Source organism: Dendrobates tinctorius, unplaced genomic scaffold (genome assembly GCF_039654945.1).
Source record: "Dendrobates tinctorius isolate UK_male_01 unplaced genomic scaffold, ASM3965494v1 ptg000062l, whole genome shotgun sequence".
Classification (NCBI taxonomy): domain Eukaryota; kingdom Metazoa; phylum Chordata; class Amphibia; order Anura; family Dendrobatidae; genus Dendrobates; species Dendrobates tinctorius.
This window is the reverse complement of record NW_027361730.1, coordinates 6894525-6907935: the sequence shown is the minus strand read 5'-3', so window position 1 is coordinate 6907935 and position 13411 is coordinate 6894525.

Here is a 13411-nt window from a genome sequence, read left to right as displayed (position 1 = left end):
CTAAACTGCCCCAGAGCAGACCCCAAAGCAACAGGCAGCCCCCAACATATAATAACGGTGAAGCAAGATGAAAAAACACTCACACAGAGAGAAAGATAGGCTGAGCAAATGATGGGGCCCAAGCTAACTAGATAGGACAGGATAGAAAAGCTGCTGTCTGTAATCCGCCAAAACCCTATCAAACAAGGGCCAACAGCTGATAGGGAAAAAAGCCCTGAATACGCTAGGCTTCAAAAAGACTATATCAGTACTCAGGTATTTTCTGAAGACAGAGCAAAAAGGAATTCTGCTCACCCCAGGAGGGAATGGCAGAAATCAAGGAAAACAATGCAAAACAAAACCAAAACACAAATGCAAACAGTACAGCAGAAAACTTAGCTTTTGAGGAGCAGGAATCAGACTGGTGTCCTAGAATCCCTCAGAGAGATCACCAGCAAGGCAGAAGGGCGTCGGCAGCCTTATATCCAGTCAGTAATTCCCGTCACCCAGTCATCATCATCCTGCCCATGTGCTTGATAATCAGCCTCACTACCTTCCTTCACCAGAAGAGGGAGTTCATCAGACCTCAATGATGAAGGGGAAAATGAACTCACAACAGTACCTCCCCCTTGAGGAGGGGTCACCGAACCCTCATCCACGCCACCAGGGCGATCAGGGTAAGCCCGATGAAAGGCACGCACCAATCTTTTGGCATGAATATCAGAGGCATAGACCCAGGAATTATCCTCCTGACCATGACCCTTCCACTTAACCAAATACTGGAGTCTCCGTCTAGCCAGACGGGAATCCAGTATCTTCTCTACCTCATATTCCATGTTACCTTCAACCCATACAAGGTCCGGAGGTGCCACCCCAGGAACTACTGGTTCAACAAACCTCTTCAACAAGGACTTATGAAACACATTATGGATTTTAAATGTAACAGGAAGACCCAAACGAAAAGAGACCGGATTAATAATCTCCAAAATCGTGTAAGGTCCAATAAATCTAGGCTTAAACTTAGGAGAAGCCACCTTCATAGCGATATTTTTTGATGATAACCAAACCATATCACCAACTTTAAACTGGGGACCAATGGTCCTATGTCGGTTGGAAAACCGCTGGGCCTTTTCCTGGGAGAGAGATAACTTATCCACCACTTGGTCCCAGATCTGGTGCATTCTCTCCACCACAGTGTCAACACCTGGGCAGGCAGAAGGCTCCACCTGCCCTGAAGAAAATCGAGGATGAAACCCAAAGTTACAAAAAAAAGGTGACATCAAAGTGGCAGAACTAGCTCTATTATTTAAAGCAAATTCGTCCAAGGGCAAAAATGAAACCCAATCATCCTGATCAGCGGAAATAAAACATCTCAAATACGACTCCAAGGTCTGGTTTGTTCTCTCCGTCTGCCTATTGGTCTGAGGGTGAAAAGCAGAGGAGAAGGACAACTGAATTCCCAGCTTGGAACAGAAAGTCCTCCAAAATCTAGACACAAACTGAACTCCTCTGTCAGATACAATGTTCTCAGGAATCCCATGCAAGCGAACCACCTGTTGCAAAAACAGGGGCACCAACTCAGAGGAAGATAGCAACTTAGGGAGTGGTACAAGATGAACCATCTTAGAGAACCTATCACAAATCACCCAAATAACAGTCATTCTCTGAGAGACAGGCATATCAGAGATGAAATCCATTGAAATATGGGTCCATGGCCTCCTGGGGACTGGCAAAGGCATCAACAACCCACTAGAGCGAGAACAAGGTTTAGACCGGGAGCAAGTCCCACAGGACTGCACAAAATTCCTGACATCATGAGACAAGGCGGGCCACCAAAAAGACCGACTCACCAGATCTCTAGTACCAAAAATACCTGGATGACCAGCCAATGCAGAGCAATGAACTTCAGACATCACTCTCTTCTTCCACTGGTCAGGAACATACAACTTTCCACTGGGACAACGCTCAGGTTTGTCCTCCTGGAACTCTTCCAGAGCACGTCTCAAATCGGGCGAGATGGCAGAAAGAACTACCCGTTCGCCTAAGACGGTAGCAGGCTTGGTCACCACAGGAGAATCAGCAAAGAAGCTCCTAGAGAGAGCGTCAGCCTTGACATTCTTAGTGCCAGGAAGAAAGGAGACCACAAAATCAAAACGTTTAAAAAACAAGGCCCACCTAGCCTGTCTAGGGTTCAAGCGTTTGGCCGACTCCAGGTAAATCAAATTCTTGTGGTCAGTGAGGACCACGACTTGATGTTTACCTCCCTCCAACCAATGTCTCCACTCCTCAAATGCCCATTTCATGGCTAACAGTTCCCGATTCCCCACATCATTGTTACGTTCAGATGGAGAGAACTTTTGGGAAAAGAAAGCACAGGGATTCATTTTAGATGTTACAGGATCCTTTCGGGACAAAACAGCTCCTGCACCAATCTCAGAAGCGTCCACCTCTACCTGGAACGGGAGTGAGACATCAGGTTGCCGCAAAACCTGGGCAGAAGTGAATTTTCGCTTCAGCTCCTGAAAGGAAGAAACAGCCTCCGGAGACCAATTCAACACATCAGCACCCTTCTTAGTCAGATCAGTCAATGGCTTGGCAATACTAGAAAATTTTGCTATAAATTTCCGATAAAAATTAGCAAAACCCAAAAACTTCTGGAGGGCCTTCAAAGAAGTGGGCTGAACCCAATCATAAATGGCCTGTACCTTGGCCGGGTCCATTTCAATAGTTGACGGAGACAAAATAAATCCCAAAAAAAGAAATCCTCTGTACCCCAAAAAGGCATTTCGATCCTTTGACATACAGGGAATTCTCCCTCAAGATCCGGAGCACAGTCTGAACATGTTCCACATGAGAATCCCAATCCTTGGAGAAGATCAAAATATCATCCAGATAGATAATCAAAAATTTATCCACAAAGTCTCGGAAAACATCGTTCATGAAGCACTGGAAGACAGAAGGGGCATTAGTGAGCCCAAAAGGCATCACCAGGTACTCAAAATGTCCCTCCGGAGTATTAAATGCCGTCTTCCATTCATCCCCATGCTTAATGCGGATAAGATTATACGCCCCCCTGAGGTCAAGCTTGGTAAACCAGCAAGCACCTTTAACTCTGGAGAATAGATCCGAAATCAGGGGTAACGGATACTGATATTTAATAGTAATTTTGTTGAGGGCACGATAATCAATACAAGGCCTTAATGAACCATCCTTTTTGGCCACGAAACAAAAAACAGCACCTAAGGGTGAAGAGGATGGTCTAATATGACCCTTCTCCAGCGCCTCCTTAATATAGGATCGCATAGCCTCGTGCTCGGGTACAGATAAATTGAAGAGCCGACCCTTTGGAAATTTACACCCCGGGCTCAGTTCAAATGCACAGTCATAACTCCTTTGAGGAGGCAAAGACGCAGACTCATTCTCACTAAATACATCATAAAAATCCGCCAAATAGTCAGTAACATCATGCGACTGAGGAGAGGTGGAAAAAACCGGAGCCTCACTAAGGGCACACCGACAACCCCAACTCACCACAGACACAGATTTCCAATCCAAAACTGGATTATGAATTTGCAACCAGGGAAACCCCAGAACAATGGTATCATGCAAATTATGCAACACCAAAAATCTGCAATTTTCTTGATGGTCTGGGGCGACCCGCATTACCACCTGGGTCCAAAACTGAGGTTTATTTTTCACCAAAGGAGTAGCATCAATCCCCCTCAAAGGGATAGGCTTCCGCAGAGGTGTCATAGGAAATCCACAACGTTTAGCAAAATCCAAGTCCATTAGGTTCAGGGCTGCTCCTGAATTCACAAAAGCCTTGGCAGAAAATGTGGACAGGGAGCAGATCAGAGTAATTGCCAGAAGAAACTTAGGCTGAACACCACCCACAGAAAACGTGTGTGCAAAACGTTTCTCTCGTTTAAGACAGACAGAAATAATATGTGAGGCATCTCCACAAAAAAAACACAGCTTATTACGCCTTCTGAACCCCTGACGTTGCTCCCTGGACAAAACTCTATCACATTGCATAGGTTCAGACATTTGTTCAACAGGTGGCAACACCTCTCGTGCAGTCCTGCGTTCACGTAAACGCCGATCAACCTGAATGGTTAATGACATAGAATCGTCCAGTCCAGAGGGAACAGGAAATCCCACCATAGTATATTTTACAGCTTCTGACAAACCCTTCCGAAAGAGAGCTGCCAAGGCATTATCATTCCAGGTAGTAAGGACCGCCCACTTTCGGAATTTTTGACAGTACAATTCTGCAGAATCTCGACCCTGGCTCAATGCCAATAGGGTCTTTTCAGCCTGATCAATAGCATTAGGTTCATCATACCACAACCCCAAGGCTTGAAAAAATGCATTCACATTAGTCAGAATAGGATCATCTGGTTTCAAAGAAAACGCCCAATCCTGGGGATCGCCATGCAGCAAAGAGATGACAATTTTAACCTGCTGCGTGGAGCTCCCTGACGAGTTAGGCTTCAAGGCAAAAAATAATTTACAATTATTTTTGAAATTCAAAAATTTAGACCGATCCCCAAAAAACACATCAGGAGTAGGGATCTTTTGTTCAGCAGCATGTGAATGAGCAAGGTAGGCGGAAATTCCCCGCACTTCCGCAGCGAGCTGCTCCACATGATCAGACAATTGCTTTATCTCCATTGAGAGAAAAAAAATCCCCCCTACGGCCTCAGAGATATAGAGGGAAAAAATATACACACCTTTTTTTTTTTTTTTTTTTACAATTCTTTCCTGCTATTGAGTACCCTAGGATCTGCGGTATGGCTGGTGATTCTTTTATGAATGAGTCACCGTAGGAGGCAAAAGCAGAAATACTAGCTAAGTCCAGAAAACCAGAGAAGTTGGCAGTTAACGGATTGCAGACCTCTGACCCTATCAACAACAACTAGCAGTAGCCGTGGGGGGTTCCTACGGGGCCCTAGACCCCTCGATCACAGCCAGAGAACTACATAGCCTAAAGACAGAAAGAGAAATCTAAACTGCCCCAGAGCAGACCCCAAAGCAATAGGCAGCCCCCAACATATAATGACGGTGAAGCAAGATGAAAAAACACTCACACAGATAGAAAGATAGGCTGAGCAAATGATGGGGCCCAAGCTAACTAGATAGGACAGGATAGAAAAGCTGCTGTCTGTAATCCGCCAAAACCCTATCAAAACAAGGGCCAACAGCTGATAGGGAAAAAAGCCCTGAAGACGCTAGGCTTCAAAAAGACTATATCAGTATTCAGGTATTTTCTGAAGACAGAGCAAAAAGGAATTCAGCTCACCCCAGGAGGGAATGGCAGAAATCAAGGAAAACAATGCAAAACAAAACCAAAACACAAATGCAAAGAGTAGAGCAGAAAACTTAGCTTTTGAGGAGCAGGAATCAGACTGGTCTCCTAGAATCCCTCAGAGAGATCACCAGCGAGGCAGAAGGGCGTCGGCTGCCTTATATCCAGTCAGTAATTCCCATCACCCAGTCATCATCATCCTGCCCAGGTGCTAATCAGCCTCACTACCTTCCTTCACCAGAAGAGGGAGTTCATCAGACCTCAATGGTGAAGGGGAAAATGAACTCACAACACAACATTACTGATAGCAAAATTAACCCTGAAGTCACTAGACTTCTCCCACTATATCAGCATTCTGAAATATTCTGAGACAGAGCAAAAAGAGACCAAACTAGTAAAGGACAAAAAGCAAATTGGCAAAATACTGATAAATAAGAGTAGAAATTCAGCACAGCCCCCAGTCGGGGCTGGCTTACCACACCAAAAAACTAAATAGACCAACAAAATCAAGTGTGAACATTAGCAGAAAAACTTAGCTTTAGATGACTGGAACAGAGCTGAAAACTAAGAGCTGACAAGCCAGAAGGAATCACCAGCAACTGAATAGGGCGTCGGCTGTCTTAAATCCAATCTGAGACTCCTGAGGTCCAATCGTCATCCTCATTCTCAGGTGGCAGATCTCCACCGATCAAATCAGCCTCACTACCTCCTGTTACCACCAGAGGGAGTCTGGAAGGAGAAGTCACAACTGGTGAACCAGAGAATGAACGCACAACAGAAATCCTCCCGCAGTATATCTGTTGTGAGTTCATTTTCCCCTCCGTCACTGAGGCCTGGTGAACTCCCTATTCTAGTGAAGGAAGGTAGTGAGCCTGATTATCAGGCACCTGGGACTAATGAAGACGATTGGCTGAGTGGAGTTACTGACTGGATTTAAGGCAGCCTATGCCCTTTCTGCCCTGCGGGTGATTTCTCTGTGGACTCTTGGACACCAGTCTGATTCCTGCTCTCCTAAAGCGAAGTTTTCTGTTTTGCCTTTTTGCATCTAAGATTAGTTTTTGTTTTTCTTTCTTTTTGGATTCTGCCACTCCCTGCTGGAGTGTGCAGTGTTCCTTGAGCTCTATCTTCTGAAAGTACCTGAGTGCTGATTTAGTTTTTGAAGCTTAGTTGCTTCAGGGCCATGTTGATATCAGCTTGTTGGCTATTGTCTCTGATAGGGTTTTGGCAGATTGCAGACAGCAGCCTTCCTATCCGTTCCTATCTAGGTAGTTTTTGGGCCCCGTCTTTGCTCAGCCTGTCTTTCTGTCTGTGTAAGTGTTTTCATCTTGCTTCACCGTCATTATATGTGGGGGGCTGCCTATTGCTTTGGGGTCTGCTCTGGGGCAGTTAGATTTCCCCTTTCCTTCTTTAGGCCTATGTATCTCTCCGGCTGTGATCGAGGGGTCTAGGTCATCGTAGGAACCCCCCACGGCTACTGCTAGTTGTGTTGATAGGTTCAGGGGTCTGCAATCTGATAGTTGCCAACTTCTCTGGTTTTCAGGACTTAGCTAGCATTTCTGTTTTTGCCTCCTACGGTGACTCAATCATAACAGAATCACCCGCCCAACCGCAGATCCTGGGGTACTCAATAGCAGGAAAGAATTGTGTTTAAAAAAAAAAAAAAAAAAAAAAGGTGTGTGTATATTCTTTCCTCTATATCTCTGAGGCCGTAGGGGGAATTTTTTTTTCTCTCAATGGAGATAAAGCAAGTGTCTGATCGTGTGGAGCAGCTCGCTGCTGAAGTGCGAGGAATTTCCGCCTATCTTGCTCGTTCACATGCTGTTGAACCAAAGATCCCCACACCTGATGTATTTTTTGGGGATCGATCTAAATTTTTGAGTTTCAAAAATAATTGTAAATTATTTTTTGCTTTGAAGCCTAACTCGTCAGGGAGCCCCGCGCAGCAGGTTAAAATTGTCATCTCTTTGCTGCGCGGCGATCCCCAGGATTGGGCGTTTTCTTTGAAACCAGATGACCCTATTCTGACTAATGTGAACGCATTTTTTCAAGCCTTGGGGTTGCTGTACGACAAACCTAATGCTATTGATCAGGCTGAAAAGACCCTGTTAGCATTGAACCAGGGTCGAGAATCTGCAGAGTTGTACTGTCAAAAGTTCCGAAAGTGGGCGGTCCTTACTACCTGGAATGATAGTGCCTTGGCTGCTCTCTTTCGGAAGGGTTTGTCAGAAGCCGTAAAAGATACTATGGTGGGATTTCCTGTTCCCTCTGGTCTGGACGATTCTATGTCTTTAGCCATTCAGGTTGATCAGCGTTTACGTGAACGCAGGATTACACGAGAGGTGTTGCCACCGGTTGAACAGACGTCTGAACCTATGCAATGTGATAGAGTTTTGTCTAAGGCGCAACGTCAGGAATTCAGAAGGCGTAATAAGCTGTGTTTTTTCTGTGGAGATGCCTCACATGTTATTTCTGTTTGTCCTAAACGTGAGAAACGCTTTGCACACACGTTTTCTGTTGGTGGGGTTCAGCCTAAGTTTCTTTTGGCGATTACTCTGATCTGTTCCCTGTCCACATTTTCCGCCAATGCTTTTGTGGATTCGGGAGCAGCGCTAAACCTAATGGACTTGGATTTTGCTAAACATTGTGGATTTCCGTTGACACCTCTGCAGACGCCTATCCCTTTGAGGGGGATTGATGCTACCCCTCTGGCTAAAAATAAACCTCAGTTTTGGACCCAGTTGGTCATGCGGGTCGCCCCAGACCACCAAGAAAATTGCAGATTTTTGGTGTTGCATGGTCTGCATGATGCCATTGTTCTGGGGTTTCCCTGGTTGCAGATTCATAATCCAGTTTTGGATTGGAAGTCTGTGTCTGTGGTGAGTTGGGGTTGCCGGTGTACCTTTAGTGAGGCTCCGGTTTTTTCCACCTCTCCTCAGTCGCATGAGGTTACTGACTATTTGGCAGACTACTATGATGTATTTAGTGAGAATGAGTCTGCGTCCTTGCCTCCTCATAGGAGTTATGACTGTGCAATTGAACTCAACCCGGGGTGTAAATTTCCAAAGGGTCGGCTCTTCAATTTATCTGTACCCGAGCACGAGGCTATGCGGTCCTATATTAAGGAGGCGTTGGAGAAGGGTCATATTAGACCATCCTCTTCACCCTTAGGTGCCGGGTTTTTTTTTGTGGCCAAGAAGGATGGTTCTTTAAGGCCTTGTATTGATTATCGTGCCCTCAATAAAATTACTATTAAATATCAGTATCCGTTACCCCTGATTTCGGATCTATTCTCTAGAGTCAGAGGTGCTTGCTGGTTTACCAAGCTTGACCTCAGGGGGGCGTATAATCTTATCCGCATTAAGCAGGGGGATGAAAGGAAGACGGCGTTTAATACTCCGGAGGGACATTTTGAGTACCTGGTGATGCCTTTTGGGCTCACTAATGCCCCTTCTGTCTTCCAGTGCTTCATGAAGGATATTTTCCGAGACTTTGCCGATAAATTTTTGATTATCTATCTGGATGATATTTTGATCTTCTCCAAGGATTGGGATTCTAATGTGGAACATATTCGGACTGTGTTCCGGATCTTGAGAGAGAATTCTCTGTATGTCAAAGGATCAAAATGCCTTTTTGGAGTACAGAGAATTTCTTTTTTGGGATTTATTTTGTCTCCGTCAACTATTGAAATGGGCCCGGCCAAGGTACAGGCCATTTATGATTGGGTTCAGCCCACTTCTTTGAAGGCCCTCCAGAAGTTTTTGGGTTTTGCTAATTTTTATCGGAAATTTATAGCAAAATTTTCTAGTATTGCCAAACCATTGACTGACCTGACCAGGAAGGGTGCGGATGTGTTGAATTGGTCTCCGGAGGCGGTTGCTTCCTTTCAGGAGGTGAAGCGTAGATTTACCTCCGCCCCGGTTCTGCGGCAACCTGATGTCTCACTCCCATTCCAGGTAGAGGTGGATGCTTCTGAGATTGGTGCAGGAGCGGTGTTGGCCCAAAAGGATCCGGTAACATCTAAAATGAATCCCTGTGCTTTCTTTTCCCGTAAGTTCTCTTCATCTGAACGTAACTATGATGTGGGGAATCGGGAACTGTTGGCCATGAAATGGGCATTTGAGGAGTGGAGACATTGGTTGGAGGGAGCCAAACATCAAGTTGTGGTCCTCACTGACCACAAAAATTTGATTTACCTAGAGTCGGCTAAACGCTTGAACCCTAGACAGGCTAGGTGGGCCTTGTTTTTTACACGTTTTGATTTTGTGGTCTCTTTCCTTCCTGGAACTAAGAATGTCAAGGCAGACGCCCTCTCTAGGAGTTTCTTTTGCTGATTCTCCTGTGGTGACCAAGCCTGCCACCATCTTAGGCGAAGGGGTAGTTCTTTCTGCCATCTCGCCCGATTTGAGACTTGCTCTGCAAGAGTTCCAGGAGGACAAACCTGAGCGTTGCCCCAGTGGAAAGTTGTATGTTCCTGACCAGTGGAAGAAGAGAGTGATGTCTGAAGTTCATTGCTCTGCATTGGCTGGTCATCCAGGTATTTTTGGTACTAGAGATCTGGTGAGTCGCTCTTTTTGGTGGCCCACCTTGTCTCATGATGTCAGGAATTTTGTGCAGTCCTGTGGAACTTGCTCCCGGTCTAAATCTTGTTCTCACTCTAGTGGGTTGTTGATGCCTTTGCCAGTCCCCAGGAGGCCATGGACCCATATTTCAATGGATTTCATCTCTGATATGCCGGTCTCTCAAAGAATGACTGTTATTTGGGTGATTTGTGATAGGTTCTCTAAGATGGTTCATCTTGTACCACTCCCTAAGTTGCCATCTTTCTCTGAGTTGGTGCCTCTGTTTTTGCAACAGGTGGTTCGCTTGCACGGGATTCCTGAGAACATTGTATCTGACAGAGGAGTTCAATTTGTGTCTAAATTTTGGAGGACGTTCTCTTCCAAGTTGGGAATTCAGTTGTCCTTCTCCTCTGCTTTTCACCCTCAGACCAATGGGCAGACAGAGAGAACTAACCAGACCTTGGAGTCGTATTTGAGATGTTTTATTTCCGCTGATCAGGATGATTGGGTTTCATTTTTGCCCTTGGCCGAATTTGCTTTAAATAATAGAGCTAGTTCTGCCACTTTGATGTCACCTTTTTTTTGTAACTTTGGTTTTCACCCTCGATTTTCTTCAGGGCAGGTGGAGCCTTCTGCCTGCCCAGGTGTTGACACTGTGGTGGAGAGAATGCACCAGATCTGGGACCAAGTGGTGGATAAGTTATCTCTCTCCCAGGAAAAGGCCCAGCGGTTTTCCAATCGACATAGGACCATTGGTCCCCAGTTTAAGATTGGTGATATGGTGTGGTTATCATCAAAAAATATTGCTATGAAGGTGGCTTCTCCTAAGTTTAAGCCTAGATTTATTGGACCTTACAAGATTTTGGAGATTATTAATCCGGTCTCTTTTCGTTTGGCTCTTCCTGTCACATTTAAGATCCATAATGTGTTCCATAAGTCCTTGTTGAAGAGGTTTGTTGAGCCAGTTGTGCCTGAGGTTGCACCTCCGGACCCTGTATTGGTTGAAGGTAACTTGGAATATGAGGTAGAGAAAATTCTGGATTCCCGTCTGGCTAGACGGAGACTCCAGTATTTGGTTAAGTGGAAGGGTTATGGTCAGGAGGATAATTCCTGGGTCTCTGCCTCTGATATTCATGCCAAAAGATTGGTGCGTGCCTTTCATCGGGCTCACCCTGATTGCCCTGGTAGCGTTGTTGAGGGTTCGGTGACCCCTCCTCAAGGGGGGGTACTGTTGTGAGTTCATTTTCCCCTCCGTCACTGAGGCCTGGTGAACTCCCTATTCTAGTGAAGGATGGTAGTGAGCCTGATTATCAGGCACCTGGGACTAATGAAGACGATTGGCTGAGTGGAGTCACTGACTGGATTTAAGGCAGCCTACGCCCTTTCTGCCCTGCGGGTGATTTCTCTGTGGACTCTTGGACACCAGTCTGATTCCTGCTCTCCTAAAGCGAAGTTTTCTGTTTTGCCTTTTTGCATCTAAGATTAGTTTTTGTTTTTCTTTCTTTTTGGATTCTGCCACTCCCTGCTGGAGTGTGCAGTGTTCCTTGAGCTCTGTCTTCTGAAAGTACCTGAGTGCTGATTTAGTTTTTGAAGCTTAGTTGCTTCAGGGCCATGTTTATATCAGCTTGTTGGCTATTGTCTCTGATAGGGTTTTGGCAGATTGCAGACAGCAGCCTTCCTATCCGTTCCTATCTAGGTAGTTTTTGGGCCCCGTCTTTGCTCAGCCTGTCTTTCTGTCTGTGTAAGTGTTTTCATCTTGCTTCACCGTCATTATATGTGGGGGGCTGCCTATTGCTTTGGGGTCTGCTCTGGGGCAGTTAGATTTCCGCTTTCCTTCTTTAGGCCTATGTATCTCTCCGGCTGTGATCGAGGGGTCTAGGTCATCGTAGGAACCATAACAATATCACTGCGCTGTCGTGAGAGTTCACCAGACTTCGTGTTGTCACTTGCGGCACTGCTGCGTGAGAAAATTCTCACACAGCAGTAGTGTCTTGAGAGCAAGAACTCTGGTGAACTCTCAGTGATGCACTGCAGGAGCGAATATCTCCTGTCAGTGTATCGCCGGAGGCCGGGCAGAGCAGTCACATCCCCCAATGTGACTGTTCTACACATGAGAGCGTCGTGGGACACTCAGTAAATGGACTGCATCAGACAGAGAGCATTTATGTTGGTTTTTTATTTTATTTTTGTTGCATGAGATCGAGTGATTTGGGGATTAGGTGATGCACTAAGTATGGTAAATTAAGATTCAATAAAGGAGTCTGTGTGATTATTTCAAATAAAGGATTTTATTCTGGCTGTGTCTTTAGTCATCATATAACTATAGGATTGGTAATGGATAGGTGTCTTATAGAGGCTTCTCCATTACTAATCCATGGGCTTGATGTCACCGGACAATACAAAGTTGACATCAACCCCACAAATATTAACCTACTTGCCACCACTACAGGGCAAGTGGGAAGAGTGAGGCTAAGTGCCAAAATTGGCGCATCTATAAGATGCGTCATTTCTGGGCAGCTGAGAGCTGATGCTTTTAGCCTGGGGGGTGCCATTATACATTGCCCCTACCCAGGCTATTAATATCAGCCCACAGCTGTCTGCCTAGCTTTTACTGGTACGATTTTATAGGGGGACTCCTTGTCAATTTTTTTCTTTGGCTCCCCTGTAAACTAGCCAGTGAAGGCTAAGCAGACATCTGTGAGCTGATATTAACAGCCTGGGAACCATTATGGATATTGGCTCCTTCCCAGAATATTAACATTAGCCCTCAGCCGTCGACTTTCCCTCTTCTGGTTATAAAAATTACGCAGGAGCCCAGGCAATTTTTAAAAATGTTTTTATGAAAAATAAACAGATATTGTGCTTCATGCAAATTTTGTGTGTGTGTGTGTGTGTGTGTCTTTCATTTAACTCTCTATGTACCATTTCATTAATGAGGATTTCTGGCTGACATACATATATATATATATATATATATATATATATATCTATATATAGTCCATCCAAAAAGAAAGCAGCATATCATGTTAGTTTTCAATAAAGTGCTTTTATAATAGCCCAGATGGCTATGTGCCCATGCAGCAACATTACGGTTCAATGGTTGTGAACCTTTTTCAAGCACCCATTGAACCGTAACGTTGCTGCTTGGGCACATAGCCATATGGGCTATTTAAAAAGCACTTTATTGAAAACTAACATGGTGTGCTCCTTAATTTTTTGATGGACTATCTGGGGGTTTGGTATCTACCTGGAGGGCCTGCACCCGAATCCTTTTCCTATTTTGTGCTGTTTTTTCAATTTTTTTCTCTATATATAAATATATATACACATACATACACACACACACACACACACACACACACACACACTAGATGGTGACCCGATTCTAATGCATCGGGTTCGGGTATTCTAGAATCTCTCTCTCTCCCCCTCTCCCGGCGGACGTGCGTCGTTCAAAGTCGCTGATTGGTCGCGGCCGGCCGGGTGCGACCAATCAGCGAAGCGGGATTTCCATTACAGACAGGCAGACAGAATTAGACGATTATATAGTAGATATATACACAGC